The following is a 17,551-nucleotide window of genomic DNA, read 5'->3' on the forward strand; positions in this document are numbered from 1 at the left end:
AAACAGAGTTCAAGACTTTCAGGAGGTCTCAAAGAGGGACTTTGTCGACAGATAGAAAAATATAGAACCATGCAAAGTATTCAGGACCTTAAAACATAGCAGTGACCAAGTGATTACAGTCCAGTGACCAACCAAAATATAAATGTTGCTCTGAAATATGTTACAGAGCCTTATAAGCACCTACCTCACTTAGGGCCAGATGTAGGTAATTTCCATTTACCGATTCTTAAATACCGACTCATACCGAATCGGTATTTCAGAATTGGAAAATGGTATGTAGGTAAAAATTCAGTAAAACTTACCGATTCGGAATGACTCGGTATCTCATTTCGGTAAAACCCATGCATTTCTATGGGCCTCGGGCCTCCTGGCCCATAGGAATGAATGGGTTTTACCGATTCGGAATTTACCGATTCGGAAATTACCGATTCGGAAATTACCGAATCGGTAAATACCGATTCGGAAGTATGAAAAACAACATGTGAGCCTGCCAACCAATCAGGGACACCCTACACACCCAACAACCAAGGCCCTGAGAATCCAACCAATCAGAATGAAGCCCCCCTCCCCAGTACCTGGGAGTGGCCACACCCATGCAGGTGCACACCAACTGAACAAACAATTGAGCTGAGGTGAGAGGAGCTGAGCATCCACAGCTAAGCAGTGCTACAGAATGGAGTCTCATGAAGGGCAAAAGGATGGTGGGGAGCGCAAAAGAAAGATAAAGTTCAGTCCAGAAGAACTTCAGGTGGCTGTAGAAGAAATAGTAAGTCACTACAGCCAAATATTCGGGAGACAGTCTCTGCATGTTGCAGAGACTGTGAAGAGGAATATATGGCTTGGCATACAGGGCAAAGTGAATGCCATTGGTGTGACCCACCGGGAGATTGAGGACATCAAAAAGCGATGGTATGACCTGCGCATCGTAACAAAGAAAAAAATTGCTGCACAAAAAAAGGATGCTGGTGTGACTGGAGGTGGCAGGAGCAAAGCACCAAAGCTGACTGAAATGGAGGAGCTTGTGGAAACCACTATGGAGCCAGAATGCATCCATGGGATAGGAGACCTGGACAGTAAAGCAAAAGCTACAAAGAAACAAGGTAAGAGGCATGTACCCTAATCCACAGCCATTAACCTGACCCCGTACCCCACTGTGTAGGATCATTACACTGCAGAACAGCTCATACTTGGTGGCAGCAATGCATCATGGTAGACGTAGTCATGAGTACATTTATGCAAAGCATACACCACAAGACTCTGCAACTCATGCCACACACATCACCAAACACACAATGTACACTGTGCAAAGGTGTAGAAACAATTTATTTCAGAAATACACACAGGTGAACAACAACATTGACCCCATGTCAATTTGATTCCACAGGAGAGTCCTCACGCACTCCAGCACCAGCAAGGGAGGAGAGGGCACCAGCATCTAAGAGAAGGGAGAAAGAGAAGAAAAGAACAGGACACAGCGCTGTAGAAGAAGGCAACAACACCACCCAGGAAGCCTCATCACCAGAGCGATCCTCAACACCTGTCCCGCTATCACCTTTGTTGTTTGGATCTCCTGAATTGTTATATTATAGAACACAGGGTTGAACCCATAAAGTCGGTGGGACCTGGGTAGTTGGTTATTATGGACAGAGGGGTCCCAGACTACAATGTTAAGTGATTGTTATAAGAATAGAAATAGAAGATTAGATTCAAAACATAGAGATCAATTGTGGTGCAATGTTTTATTCACAGGGCACTCTTATAGCCATGGTTAGACAATATATTAAACAAATATTCAATATCATTTTGTGCCTATAGAAAGGAGGAAGGGGGAAGGGAGGGCGTGTGGGGTACAGCTCAGGGTAAAAAGAAATTGTGACTCAATATACAAATAGTATGGCATTAGCATATACATTTAGAAATCATGTATACTTGTTTGTTAGATGGTCTCCATCTAACGGGACCTTAAAGAATGTGCAAACATCTGAAAAATTGTTATATGTGGTCAAATCCCTAAATAGCTGTACAAATCACGCTGGTATTAGGGGTTGACGTAGAAGATGTCGGTCTACGTTTCGACCCAGTGACGCGTAGGATTGATGATCCTTACAGGGCGGGTCTTCGTCAGGACAAATGGGGAAGGGCAAACCTCCTAGGGTCAAAGAAAGAACCTATTTAAAGAGAGACTCATAGTGTCATGACATTAAAAACAACAGAGAGGACTGTAGATAGAGGCACAAAGTGTGCTCACAGGGGACAGGACAAGGTTACCTGCACCCTTGAAGGTAAGGGGGGAAAAATGTAAATGTAAATGTACAGGAATTTATATAGCGCAAATCACCGAGCGGTTTCTAAGCGCTTGCTTAGGGAACCCGTCCTGGTATTCCCCTGTGAGATAACCCCAGCAGGGTATCCGCAAGGTGAAAGCCAGGCATCCCGCCGCGAGGGGCCGTTGTGGAGATTAAGCAAGCTATTGCCCAGAGTCGCAGAGTGTGAACCCGTGAATCGAGTAGGCACCGGAGCGAGAATTGTCGAGTCCATGGACATTTTAGGACTCAAGACTCAAAAAAGGAGTGTGGCGGTGGTTGTTCGTCGGCGATCTACAAAAATGATTTAAAATGAAATGACCATATGATGGTAGAAAAATTCTTAGGAAACAAGCTAGGCATTGGCGTTTATGAAATTGTTACCTGGTTCAGTAGAAACGGAAGGATAACTCGGCAGAATAAATCTGAGGGGATAAAGGTAGGGAACAATGAATACCTATCCAGAAGCTACAAAAATTCCTAAATCTCTAAATTGGTAAGCCTAGATTGGATTAGGAGCCAGTAGATCGCTCACCGTTTGATTGAGATCCAAGGAAATGGTCTTCGTTCTGTGTGTCAGCAGAAACGGCTGGAAAATCGGCAGCGCGGTTCTGGGGATGTAAGGGATTATATTAATGAAACTCGCCGCCAAGGATTTCAAATTACAGAAAAGGGGGGATTTAAAGGTCCAAGGGTAGGCCTACCTAAGTTTGGAAGCTTGAACACGAAACAATCCGTCTAGTGGCTCTTCTGAATACCCCGTATCCAGGAAATCAGACAGGGAGGGGGCGTGGTCTCTATAAGAGCCAGAGTCATAGAAGGAGAGAAAGGACTCGTGTTGGGCGGTTGCCTAGTTACCAATCGCATCCTCGAGGGGAAGCGGATCTTGACGAACAAGATATATTTTGAAAGGAATATATTGCGGGTCACGATAGAGGCCTGAGTCATGGAGGGTGCAGGTAACCTTGTCCTGTCCCCTGTGAGCACACTTTGTGCCTCTATCTACAGTCCTCTCTGTTGTTTTTAATGTCATGACACTGTGAGTCTCTCTTTAAATAGGTTCTTTCTTTGACCCTAGGAGGTTTTCCCTTCCCCAATTGTCCTGACGAAGACCCGCCCTGTAAGGATCATCAATCCTATGCGTCACTGGGTCGAAACGTAGACCGACATCTTCTCCGTCAACCCCTAATACCAGCGTGATTTGTACAGCTATTTAGGGATTTGACCACATATAACAATTTTTCAGATGTTTGCACATTCTTTAAGGTCCCGTTAGATGGAGACCATCTAACAAACAAGTATACATGATTTCTAAATGTATATGCCAATGCCATACTATTTGTATATTGAGTCACAATTTCTTTTTACCCTGAGCTGTACCCCACACACACTCCCTTCCCCCTTCCTCCTTTCTATGGGCACAAAATGATATTGAATATTTGTTTAATATATTGTCTAACCATGGCTATAAGAGTGCACTGTGAATAAAACATTGCACCACAATTGATCTCTATGTTTTGAATCTAATCTCCTGAATTGTTAAGCACACCGTGCACACCCATAGCAACGTCCAAGTTTTCCATGCAGGGAAGGGCAAGTAGGCATTAGGAGCCCCCTCAGAGGATCCTGCAAACCTCTGATTCGGAGGATGAGGATGTTGTACCTCAAACAAATGCACCTGTGGCTGGCAAGGCTAGACCACAGATTGCAGCAGGCGCTGCGCGCACCAGTGTCCTTGGCAGGAGGGCACGTGAGGGTGGCGAGGGGCAGGAAGGGGAGAGCGTCTTCTGTGGCCTGGAGGCCACAATGGTCAAAGTACAGCACATGCAGGCCAAAGCACTGTTAGCCGTGCATAGGCAGGTTCGCTGCATGAACAATAAAATGACCAACATGGACAAGGGAATAGGCCACATAGCATCTAGTTTGGAGGCAATATCAAAGGGGATAACAGACATCTCCACATACATGGGTGTACTGTCAGATAAGTTGGACAGGGATCATCTACAGCGTGGCAGAGATCGGCAGTATATGCACCAGCAGACAAAGGCAATGAACAGATTTGCTTCAAGTACATCACTACTGTGCAGGATGCAATTGTGCACTGCTGCACAGACTTGACACGGGCCATGGGAAGAGTGACCTCTGCGATGGAGCAGATGCTCAACACAAACACAGGCAATGTTGGTGACACAGGTGTGAAGGAGACAGAGGGATCAACTAGCAGGAGTGGCTCCTGCACACCTGTTGCGGAGGTGCGCAGGAGCGGCAGGCGCAGCCATGCTGAGTCAGTCCCCAGCAGAGAATTTGAAAGCTAGGCACATCAATCGCACAATGTAGTGCGTGGACGTAAGCACTGACCTATGCTGCAGATCCACACAACTGCACACAGTGACGGCAACTGAGCAGGAGCAGTCATGGACATAGACTTTGATGTACAATGCCTTTTCCGATATGACAATGATGATGTAGTGAATATTAAACTACACTCGTCAAACACTATACCTGTCTATGTGTCATACATTACCTAGAAATATCGACGTGTAATTTCTGTCCATCTCAATCTACCATCTATTGCTGCTGGTCCTGTTGCTTGGGGGTCTGCATGTTCTTGGTCATCATCAATGTCCTCGTGATGTGTCACCTTCACCTCTGTGCCTTCTTTGGTGGCAAGATTGTGCAAAATGGCACAGGTCACTATTATCTTGCAACACAGGATGGGGGTGTACTGTCGAGCACCTCCACTCTTGTGGAGGCAGCAGAACCTGCTCTTGAGGAGTCCAAATGTTCGCTCCACTACGTTGTGCGTTGACCTGTGTGCCACATTGTATCGCCTTTTGGCTCTGTTAGTTGGGTTGAGGTACGGTGTGAGCACAAAGGAACGCAGGGCATATGCACTATCGCCTAGGAGGGAATGAGAGGTACATGAGTTACAATCACATGACACATTCATCTGCCATTCATTTCAGGGTGTGTTACACTTATTTACCTAGCAGATATCCATCTCCAAAATCTCCAGCAACAAGCTGTGTGTATATTCCGCTGTTCTGGAAAATGTAGGAGTCGTGCGTGCTCCCAGGAAATTTGGCCACTATGTCTGTGATGATGTTGCCAGCATTGCATATCACCTGCACATTGATGGAGTGCGTTGACTCACGATTTCTGTAGATGTGTTCAGTGGCTGCAGGTGGGCATAGTGGAATGTGGGTGCCATCTATGCAGTCTATCACATGCGGGAAGTGAGCCAGTCCATAGAAATCAGTTTTTGTTTTGGCAAGTCCCGCAGGTGTGTCAGGGAACCGGATGTAATGTTCCATTCTCTGAGTCATGGCATCCAGAAACTTCCTGAAAAAACGGGACAGGCAGCTCTGGGATACACCACCTACTGCAGCTATCACACTCTGGTAGCTCCCAGAGGCAAGCAGGTGTAAGCTACACAGCACCTGCACATGGGGTGGGATGGTGTGGGCCCTGGGAGTTGGGTGATCCAGGTATGGGTGGAGGTCCCCAATTAAGTCCATGATGGTTCTGGGGTGTAGCCTGTACCTCTGAAGTATCTCAGGCTCAGTCAATTGGAACAGGGTAATCCTCTGCCTGTACACCTGCTCCTCCCTTCTCCATACCCTCTCACCTGCAGCCTATAGCCTTTGCCTCCACGCAATCACATAGAATGCCGCCATTCTTGCAACTCTGTTGCATTTTGGGCCTTTTTTATAGCCTGAACCTGGTTACCACCTGCTTCCAGTCCATGGTAAATACCGACTCTTAAATACCGAATTTCATTGAATTCGGTATTTTTTTCCTTTCCTACATCTCGATGGCCATTTTTTCCGAATTCTTATTTACCGATTCGGTAAATAAGAAGTCGGTAAATAAGGTATCGCTAAATACCGATTCGGAAAATATGTAAACGGTAAATACAGATTCGGTATTTTACAGATTCATATTTTCCGATTCGGTACATTTTTGACTCCTACATCTTCAAAAGACCGGTCGGTAATGGCCGATTTTACCGATTTCGGGCCGTTACCGACCGGTATTCGCCTACCTACATCTGGCCCTTAATGTTAGTGCAACAGAGCACATATTAACATCTTGAATACGATATCTAAGCAGGGAGTGCCGCATGAGTGCCCCTCACCTGTGCTTGTATGTAATGTCTTGATTTAAAGTTGATATCTTTGATCTTGTTAAATAGCTGTTTGAAGCAGGTATCCATTTCTCTCATGTTGCACAGAAAATGTGACTACTCCATTGTATACAGCTCACATTTCTAAATTTGTAGCCATCCCTTCAAGTTACTTGGCCCCGGCTAATCCCCACAGTGTGATTCTTTCCCCCAACTGTAAATCTCACATCCTTTACGAAAATATTATTTGTGGATGGCTAAAATAGATGATGGCTGACACTGGCTAATATATGCATTGTTTGTATTAAATGACTTGAGTTATTACCTCATTTATCATGCTCTTTGATGAGCATCTGAGGCATAACGCTGGCCCGCCTGGTCTCTACGGTGTAGAAGGGGCAACTCTTCAGGGACCCCCTCAATCCTTCAGTGGGCCTTCCCCATTCAGCCCAAGCCCAGTGAACATTTGTGAGATGTGGGAGACTAAGAGGCACCTCTTCACATTTTGCAGGTGGGCCCCCATCATTTTGTGTTATGCCACTGGTGAACATGAGTGGGATATTTCCTTCTCAGTCAAGTCCCACTATGTTACCATGCATGTGGACAATACTCAAGTCCCTCACTCTCCATTTTTGTTTCTAACTGCACTTTTTGTTTGCTGATGGCTGTTTAAAGCATCAAAGAGACAATGCCCTACTGAGTTCGCTATATGGAAACGTTTAAATAATTGTCCAACCAAACTGGTCCATCATTGGATTGAGAGGGGTTTCACTTATCTGAGATGGCCGCTGCATCAGCATTTTGACTAAGCTACCATCTCAGATTTAGTGACTTACTCCCTAGCCCAACGGGCTTCACCAGCCTATGTTTAAATAATCAATGCTCTAGTTGATGTGCTATCCACTTGCTCCACGTTAAGTTAAAATTGTCTATAGCTAAATCTTAAAATGATGACTAATTTCGAAACCTTAAATGCATGCACATATTGTGAAATCTCTCTTTTTTATTCTAACAAATAGTTCCACTTATGGTCTCTACCATTTACTAAATGTAATGCAGACTTGGTATCTCTGGAAATTGTTGAACATGTTTATATTAAATGTGAATTAGGAGTTTGTTGGAAATTACCATCTTTTGCACAAGGTACCTTCAGATTTTTGACCCAACTGTTTTTGCAGGCTGTAGAACATTGTGCACTTTACCCCTGCTAACTAGAGGCAAAGGGTCTTTGCTTCCCCTTCTAACATGGTAAAATTGGTATACCCTAAAGTGGCATATTTAACTTGCCTATAACACCTTTGTACATGGTATTCAAGTGTACCCAGAGTATACAGGTTAAATGTCACATGTGGACTACAGCTCTCATTGTGCCTCCATTATACTGACAGTGTAAACATAAATACAGGACTACCCTCTGAGGCCTGGCTGCACAGTTTTAAAATAGCAAATCAAACCTGTTAAAATATCTCTTTTTAACATGTCTAAAACTTCCTTTTACATAATAAAAAGTCACCCCTAAGTAGGCCTTAGTGCCCATAAGGCAGTGTGCATGGAGTTTAAAAGTAGGGCATATACAGGTTTATCGTTAAACATGTCCTTACAGTGAAAAGTTCCCAAAAGCTAGTTTCACTGTAGCAGGGTTGGCAGTTCATAGGATACAATATATTTGAGAATGCTGTATCTGGCTAGGAAACTCCTACAAATGTCGTTCTAGTTAATTTTAAAATGTTTATTACTTTCCCAACTTAATGGTAAAGTCTGATTTGTAATAAAAATCATTGGACATGTACTTTTTGAAAGTTACATTTTCCCTGTCGAAAGCCTCTAGAGCACAGGGCTTCAAACTGTGGGACGTACCCCCTGTGGGTCCATGGCTGCATTCCCACAGAGGCACAAATGCCTCAACAAGCACTTGTAGATTGATTGAAGATGGCCTGGAAGCTTGATTTTTTTTATGTGGTGTGTTTCCAGGCTGTCTTCAATTGCATTAAGCCCTTGAAGTGCTTAAAAAATATATGGGAAATTTCATAACAAAAAAGTAAGTACTTCTAGCTGATTTGACGAACTTGCATTTATTTTTTATTTAAGGTTTCTGCAGCATTGTATATGGAAACAACTGAAAGTGAAAGCAAGACACTTACAAAATATGTTATTCTTTTTAGCCAAGTTTTAATCTGTAAGTATCTTGTTTTTCACTTACAGTTAACTGCATATAAGATAATGCAGAAACTTTAAATAAAAATGCAAGTTGAAATACATTCTTTTACATTATGACATTTTATTTGGTGTTTGTGATCACTGCATATGCAGATATGGGGAAGAGTGACTTGTAAATTTATAATGCTATGAGGTGACAGCCTGCTTCAGAAGGCACTGTGAGCCTGCAAATCATTATTTTAACATAGTGTTATACCCAAGGTTGACTGCTGCACAATGATTTAGGGCATCTTTTGGGGTCGGGTGGAATTCCTTCCACCCGACACCGACTTGGTCCTGGGACCGACTGACACCGGTCGGCGGTCCCGACCAGCCCATCACATTGCGTCCGAACACTGTTTGGTTGCATTGCAGTTTTCCCAATGGGAGCTTGTGTTACAGCCAGAAACTGGCCATAACACAAGCTCCCATTGGGAAAAGGGAGGTGCAGTTCCTCCCTTCACTCCGTGGCAGGCACCTCAAACAGGGGGTTTGGTCTCCAACCGGAGGCCATGCATCCAAGGGGGCCCTGCTGGTGGCCCCGAATGTTGAGTTCTGGCATCCTTTCTGTGTTTTAAAGGCTGGCATGTAAAGGCTGCCAAAACAAGATATTGTAATATCAAGGGCGGAAATGAGATTACAGGCCATATTCCAAGTGACCGACGGGCTTTCCAATCCCATGATAAGACAGCCGGGATGACTGGCAGGTTTAGTTTACGACAGCCTCCATCATAATGAGGGGGACGTGAAGTAAACTGACCAGGCCATTACGATGTGGCTGTAAAGGCTCCGACCAAGGGTTGGAGCCTTTTACGGCACATCGCAATTGGCCCCATAGTATTTAAAAATAAACAAGAGCTTTGAAAGTACATATATTATTGATAGGTAACCTATACCCAGTGCACACATTTTTATAAGTGTCTCTTAAAAGTACACTTGCAAGAATTCAGCTTATAACACCTTAACATTATCTATGTAAATGAATAACTCCTTGGCACCAGTAAGTTTCAGGTAACTCCATCAATTAGGGCCTATACTGGTTCCTGTAGGAAGCTGGCTCTGTATATACTGTACCAAAGTAAGGTATAGTGTGCACAGAGCCCAGTGGATCCACAGAGGTTTTACAGAGACTAAAGTAGATAATACATCACTCTCGTTTTGTTGTAGTGTAGTCGAGCAGTTAGGCTTATCAGAGGGTTGTGTTAAGCATTCGTTGTACACACACAGTCAGGAAATGGGGCACACACTCAATGACTAATTCCAAGTCCAATATTTGTAAAAGAAAATTCCTTTGCTATTTTTATTTTAGAACCAAGAACAACTCATTTGCAGGTAAGTACCAGTTTAAAAATAGCAATACTTTCAGGTACAGTAGGAATTTGATGCAAATAGCAATAGGAATACTTTACAGTTGTACTGGGAATACTTTGTGGTGTCAATCAACAGTAGCCATAACTTAGCAATGTAAAAAATACACACTTAGGGCCTGATTATGACTTTGGTGGTGTGATGCCGAGTCCGCCTCGCCGCTGAACCGCCAACACTGTACTCAGATCACCCGCCAGATTAGGAGATTCCACCTATCTGGCGGTATTTGTTTTTGATGTTTTAATGGCAGTGCCCTGATGATGGGCACCGCATTGGGAAAACCAAAAACAGTTCCTTCACAGCATGGACTGAAAAGTCCATGGCATGCAGGAACTGATGTGCATGCACACAGGACGGCACATGTTGTGCCTCCCTGTGAGCATCCACATGCTGAGGAGGCATTGGGCCCCCTTTTTTCCATCTTCTCCATGGTGTTCATGAAGTAAGAACCTCTATGACACTGCCAGCGGAGAGGAAACTCACAATTTGCTTGGCGGGACCGCAGCAGTCCCACCAAGCATAATGCGGCCTCCTAATTGCTGCAACACCGCCAAGGAACAGCGGTTCCCTGGCAGCTGCAGCGGGGCTGTGGTGGTCCAACCACCCAAATTGTAATAGGGCGGTCAGGAGACTGCTACGCCCCCATAAGTCTGGCGGTCCATGGACTGCCATACTCGTAATCGGGTCCTTAGAGCAAATAGCAAAAATTACTATGCAATCCTACGGAAGGAAAACAGCTATGCAAGTTAAAAGGTAAGTACACAACTTCCTACCCCAGTCTTCGAGGGTTTGGACCAACAAAGGGGAAGGTTCAAGTGGACACCAAGGTTTCACTACTGGTGGCACAGGGGCGCTGGGTGCAGAGCTCAAATTTGATGTTGTGTTCTCAATTTTAGTCCATGGAGACTGGGGTGATTAGAGAGGTTTGGTTTTCAGGTATGAACCCATGGTTTCAGGGCACAAGCCCTATGGGTTTAGACAAGCACAGAGGGCGGCCACAATGGCAGCACTAAGCATACACCACCAGCGGCACGGGGGAGGCTGGGTGCAGGGTGCAAAGACAGTGTCGGGAGCACAATGCAAGTGAATGAGGGAACTCAGTTCCTCAAAGAAGCTGCAGGCTCGGACAAGGAGGCTGAACAAAGGTGGCAATGACTGGCCAGGTAAGTTGAGATCTTAGTGGATGCCTCAACACCATTGGCTGGGCTCCCCAAGGTCGGGCACTGAGGGTGCAGGGGTGCCTTTAGACATCACAAAATTTTCACTGGGGGTGCTCGCAGTTGGGAGGACCTTCATGCTGAGGCTGCAGGCTTCTTCGTGGAGTCCAGGAGAGGTCAGGCACTGATGCATCAAAGTCAAGATCACTGGGGAGACTTCATTACACCTATGGGCCACCCAGTCTCGGGTCGTGGGAGTTGAATGCAAAGTGGGCACGACTCGCAGTTGTAAAAGGTAAAAGAGTCATTGATGTTGGTTTCTTTGTTAACAGAGCCGCTGTCCTCGGGAGCCCTTGATCTTTAGGGAAGGCAGGCAGTCCTCTGAGTAATTTAGAGGGTGCTTGGCCCACAGGACGAGTCGTCTTCTTGGAGCAGGGTCTCAAAGCTGCAGACAGGATGGTAGGGCTGTAGCCAAGTGAGTTGTCAATAGACGTCTTCACTGCTGCACTGCTCTTCTTTCCTTCTTCTTCATTAGGTTACACGGGAACTAAGGAATAATATTCAGGGCACCACTAAATACACAATTTAGGGGTGTTACAGTGGTCGCAGTGCAGTTGCCAATGGCTACTGACCTTTAGGATGACTACACCCAGTGTATGTCCACTACCTTTGGGGAGGAGGGCACACCCTGTCCCTATTGGCTAACAATCTCCAAATCAATATGGAGGATTTTGAATAAAGAGGTTCACTTCAGCTCTGGACCCCGTAGGGGTTGTGCCATCAGGGGTGGATACTTCTTCTCTGATTACTAATCTTCCCCACTGACCGGCCACCAAAAGTGGGGCATCGTCAGGGGGAGTGGGCATCTCCACTAGCTGGAGTGGCCCAAGTCAGCATACCAAAGGCAGGAGCCTTTCAGGCTCACTGTTGACTGCTGCTGTTCCTGCTAGGGGAGGCGTGAAGCACCTCCACTCAGATCAGGCTTTGTTCCTGGCCCTTGAGAGCAAAAGGCTCTCTCCCCATGGGCCCAACATTTGTATGGTTGTGGCGACTGGCAAAAGCTGGTCAGCCACACACTAGAGAGTTGGTCTCTTTTTAGGGGGTATCGCTTAGGTGCCCTTTGATTGCATTTTATCATAAATTCAGCATTGGCATCAGTGTGGGTTTATTATGCTGAGAAGTTTGATACCAAACTTCCTAGCATTCAGTAAAGCCATCATGGAGCTATGAAGTTCGTAATTGCAAACTCCCAGCCCATGTACTCAATGTGGCTTTACTGCACAAACAATGTCTGAGAATGGACTTAGACACTATAGGGGCCATATTGTTTATGCAAATATGCACACATCTGTGGTAAAATGCACCCTGCCTTAGGGCTGTAAGGCCTGTTAGAGGGGTGACTTACCAATGCCACAGGCAGTGTTGTGTAGGCATGGCACACAGGAATGTATGCCATGTTGACTCCAGTTTTAGGTGCTCCAAAACACAGTCTGCAATGACAGTGTGTATGTATTTGGTGAGGGGGATCTGAGGGTGGGGTGACACAATACATGCTGTAGGCCTTAGAGACCCTCCCTGGTCACAAGGCCCTTGGTACCCCTAATACCTTTTATAAGGGGCTTGTATGTGTGCCAGAAATGTGTCAGCTGTGGAAACGAAGGTGCAGATTTGGTAAAGAACACAGGCACTGGGAACCTGATTAGCAGTGCACATTCAAAGTGCATCAGAATCAGGTAGAAAGTGGGGGGAACCATGCAAAAAGGTCCACTTTCCTACAGCCTTTACATTTGGTGATTAACCAGTTGCACACATTTACATTTCTTTCAGGTAGCAGGCACCCTGATGAGAAGGCCTGTTTCTTCGTTGGCTGTTTGTCCTTTGTTGGGCTTCACAGTGCAGGAAAACACCTCTCCAGTCCAACCCCACTCTCCCTTCATTTTCACACAGAGGTACCTCAAGGGCCACATACATTTTTTAGAAATGGTTGTTTTTATAAAAAAAAGTATGAGGACTGCTTTTGTAAAATGTAAAAGAAAACACGTGCTTCCCGATAAATCTTGTTCACCTTGAACTCTACAACACACAGCTATCCTTCAAGGTGAGTCAAGGGGGTGGCAGGGAGGAGTCCAGCAGGGTCACATTTAGATGCAGAGCTCTAAAACACAAGTCTGGCTCCCAACATGTGGGCGGAGCCAAAGCCCCTCACAAATGCTCACAAAATTGTCTGCAAACAGCTGTGCTGTTAAGCCAGACCATAAAAGGGGTGTTTGTGGTGTCTTATGCACAATATTTACATATTGCATGTATGACAAAACTGTGTGCTCCATTAATGCACTGTTTGTCCTATAACCTGGAATGTAGCATGCAAACATGTACAGGGAATAAGCGAAGGACAATGCACTGCTCTATATTCCCCTATGTGGGGAATATACCCTCAATGTAACAAGTAAAGCGTATGCCAGAATTTAATGCAGCTCATGTATAACAGGTTTTAGCTTTCTAAAAAGATCCCCCTAACATACAGGGAAAGAAGACATGTTTACAGCATAGTCAAATGTTTCAACAATCAAAATAATTCAAATAACAATATTCTTACGACTTACAAGCACATCAGCTGCAGTTCTCAATCATGATCGGCGATATATGATATTGTGTGTGCTTGTGGACTATAAACCCACTGGATTGCCTCTTCATGACACTCAGGTCATGTTTTATTTACATGGGTTTTTTCAAGCAATGTTTTATACCTGATGAGCTATCAAGCCCCTCAGTTCTCTTGACACAATCATGAATTCACTCACCAAACCAGTGCACATAATGAAATAAACTGTGTATGACAGATTTGCTCTCCATATCCTCTTACCAAGTAATAGCTAATTTCTATGAATCCCTCTCAAAGACTGGTGAGTGGTGTCGGAGTTTCACAAGATGAAGTAATCAAGTAAGTTATCAGGGTGCAAGCCAACGACATTGGTAAAGCAATGCTGATCTTTGGTATAGCCTGCACTTTGATGGAGCGGGTGCTCGAAATTCTGTTCAAAGTTATATCGGTGCTGCACACTGCATGTGGGAATTGCTCTTTCAGATAGAAGCCTTGCTTTTCCTGTATCTGCTCACATCCACGTTTTGGAAAGCATAGGTGTCGGTGCGTGATTTTCACATGGCGTCTACGACAGAGGCAGTTTGGCCACTCTGAGAGATGACTGCTGCTTTGACTCGTGCTCGTAAATGACGAGATTCAAGTACGTGGAGTCCCAACAAGAGCTTGACATGAGCTGGTATGACATGTGACTTGGTTATGTTGTGCTCCAAACCGTGGCCAGTTTGGTCTGACAAATACATGACCATGTCCTTGTTAAGTCTATAAAACTTGATGACGTTCTCATATCTCTAGCCAAGGAGTGTGAAGCTTTGCATGAAGATTCTTTCTTTTCTGTGTCATTTTCTGTCATGTTGAAACAGGCGGTAGCTATGTCACAGAATAGCAGCTTCTCAGTATGAGAAGCAGTTAGTCTTTGGCTTCCACATATAGTACATTTCTATCCGCCAACAGCATAGTTTTATTTGAAGCAGAGATGGAGCAAAGGCATGGTAAATGTTGTCCTCAATGTATTAGACTGAATTGTAAGAGTGGCGGATATCTTATCTTTGTAAACATTAATAATAATCTATTTTAAAGTGTGATGATAATTAAAGCAAAGTAATATGTAAGAGTTCAGCTGACTTAAATGAGTAAGAGAACAAAAGTATGGCAGGGAACTTCTAGAAAAGAAACGAATAGGAACCTGGAAAAGAGTTTCAATGTTAGAATACCCTTATACTCCTAACCATTTGTGGCTGCTTCATTCAAGTATCATGTTTATAGTCTGAAAAAGGAACAAATAGTTCTGAAAAATACGTTTTGTGTTATTTTGCTTCCTTCTGTGTTTTAAAAAGTAGATTTACAGAGTTGCACATGATATTAAAAGAGGATGAGAAAATGATCAACCTAAACTTCCTATTAGGTTGATGCACACATATTTATTTGGGCATTTACTGATCGCTACATGTCGCTATCATAATGTTTTTTATCTCTGTGCAGAGAAACAAGAACTGGACCAGATAACACAGAAATGCAGGGCTTCCTCAATATCTGAAGCAGTTGGGAAGGCTCCTGTGTGGACTGCTGCTTGCTGTACCTACTGTGTGGACTGCTGCTTGCTGTACCTACTGTGTTCGTTTCAGCACCAAGCTCTAATATGGCTCTGGCTTTCGTTGTCTAGCCATCCTAAGTCCAGGTTGCTAGAGGCATTGTCATCACCTGCTGGGGTGCCAACTTGCAATTGTCCAATTTGTCTGACCGTAGATATGATCCTGCAAACAAGGCTGACAAAGATGACGTCAGGTTTTGCATAATGCCAACCACACTCTCAGTAAAGGGTCAGGTTCTGTTGGTTAGTCACCCTTGTGTCAGTAATAAAACTGACATGCCCTTCACTGAAACATTGAGATATGTAAGGTTACAGATTGGGGGGAGAAAAATTGCAAACATTGTGAAACAACACTATCGGAGCATATGAGTGTTTCCGATTATCTCACATGATTTTTTTCAGCAAACATGCACCAAACAGAAACATATCTCACAAGATAGTAGCAAGAAACTGGTTGCAGGAGGAAGTGTTTTTCAGCAGGACATTTTCTGTATGCACAGTCTTCCTCTGTCATCTGCCAGTACATTTGTGTTAGGTGTGCCCTCGCATTAAACAAGTTAGTCAAAATTGTATAATACAAATACAAAATTTGAAGAATTTTTGCAAAATTTGCATAATGAAGAATGTTAGACTTGTTGTGAATGTCACTGGGGTAATTACAATTTTGCTTAGTCTTAGTTGCAAGTCCCATGAAGCCATCTCGTTGTTATCAGAAATAATTGAAAATGCCAACCTTTTAGCTTTGAGCCTGTTCGAAATTGAGTTACTGGTTAATTGGAGTGTGAGTACTGATCAAGCATCAACCACAATCCTTGTCAAGTAAGGCACAAGCAAGCCCCATATTAACATGTGCTCAACACCCTGGTAGCTTGGCACAGAGCAGTCATGTTTAACTTAGAGGCAATGTCTAAAGTATTTGTATGCTTCAAACAGTAAATCGGTGAAATCATCACACAAAAAGATTCCCAAACCAGGTTGAAAACATAGAGATGAATTTAATTAATACAACAAGACCAAAACAACAAAAGTCCAATCAGTAGAACCAGAGTTATACATTTTTAAAGAATTTACTGTAAAATAGCACCTAAAAGCACAAAGCGCCAAATGCGGCTATCTGGCTGCCCTGGACCGGGTTGAAGCCAAATATGCAGGCCGACCGCATTGGAGCACAGGTCGGATACAGTCCCAGATTAGTCTTGCTGAAGTTTTACAATATCAATGTTTGTGCTAACAGTCTTGCTCGCATTGGAGAGCTTCCCAAAGAGCAAGGAGAGCGTTGTGAGTAATAATCGGCATGGAGAAAAGAGCAAGCCTGATGTCTTGGATGAGCAGGCTGGAGCTTCACATTGGCAGATCCCCGTGGGATGTCGATGCATCTGTGTGAAGAGACAGGCAAGCGGCAGTTCGCTCTGAATTTTAGTGTGAGCGTTGCAGTTCCAGTGTGAACAGGCCTGTTCTCGGTTGTGAAGAACCTAAAAGCTTGCTTTCAAGAGCTTCTAAGCCACACCTTTGGTTTAGGACCTGAGAGAGACTATTTGGCGGTCAGGAACTCACTGCAGCTGGGTCCAGGAGCTGGTTGGGGAGCCTTTTATGTCCCTGAGGTTCAGATCAGGAGGCCAGCAGGCTAGCCCTTTGAGTCACTCTTGGGTACTGGGTTCAAGATGAAGTTGCTGCCCAGTTATTCTTCCCTAGGCAAGGGGGCAGCAGGTCAGCACAACAAGACAGCAGTTCCTTTAGGGTAGCAGTTAAGTAGCAGCACAGCAGTCCTTCTTCTTGGCAGAGTATCCAGGGGTCTAGAAGTGCACTGGGGAGTTGGTGTCTGAGGTTCCTTGTTTTATACACAGTTGTGCCTTTGAAGTGGGGGGAAGCTTCTAGAGGCATGCCTTTGATGTGCAGAGACTCCCTGCCTTCCTTTGCCCTGGCTCCAGACTAACTACAGGGAGTATGCAGCCCCAGTGTGTGGAGTCAGGACACAGCCTATTCAAGTGTAAGCGGAGCTGCGCCCAGTTCCTATCTCTCATTCTGCCAGTGATGGCCCATCTAGTCACACCTAAGCTCCCAATATGTGTGACTCTCTAGGAGGAAAACACAAAGCCCAACTGTCAGCCAACCCCAGTCACAAGACCCACAGACAGGATTCAGGCACCAAATGGCTATGGCAAGAAAATATCAATTTTCTAAATGTTGCATTTTCAAAATTGTAATTTAAAA

Source organism: Lissotriton helveticus, chromosome 8, assembly GCF_964261635.1.
Source record: "Lissotriton helveticus chromosome 8, aLisHel1.1, whole genome shotgun sequence".
Lineage (NCBI taxonomy): Eukaryota > Metazoa > Chordata > Amphibia > Caudata > Salamandridae > Lissotriton > Lissotriton helveticus.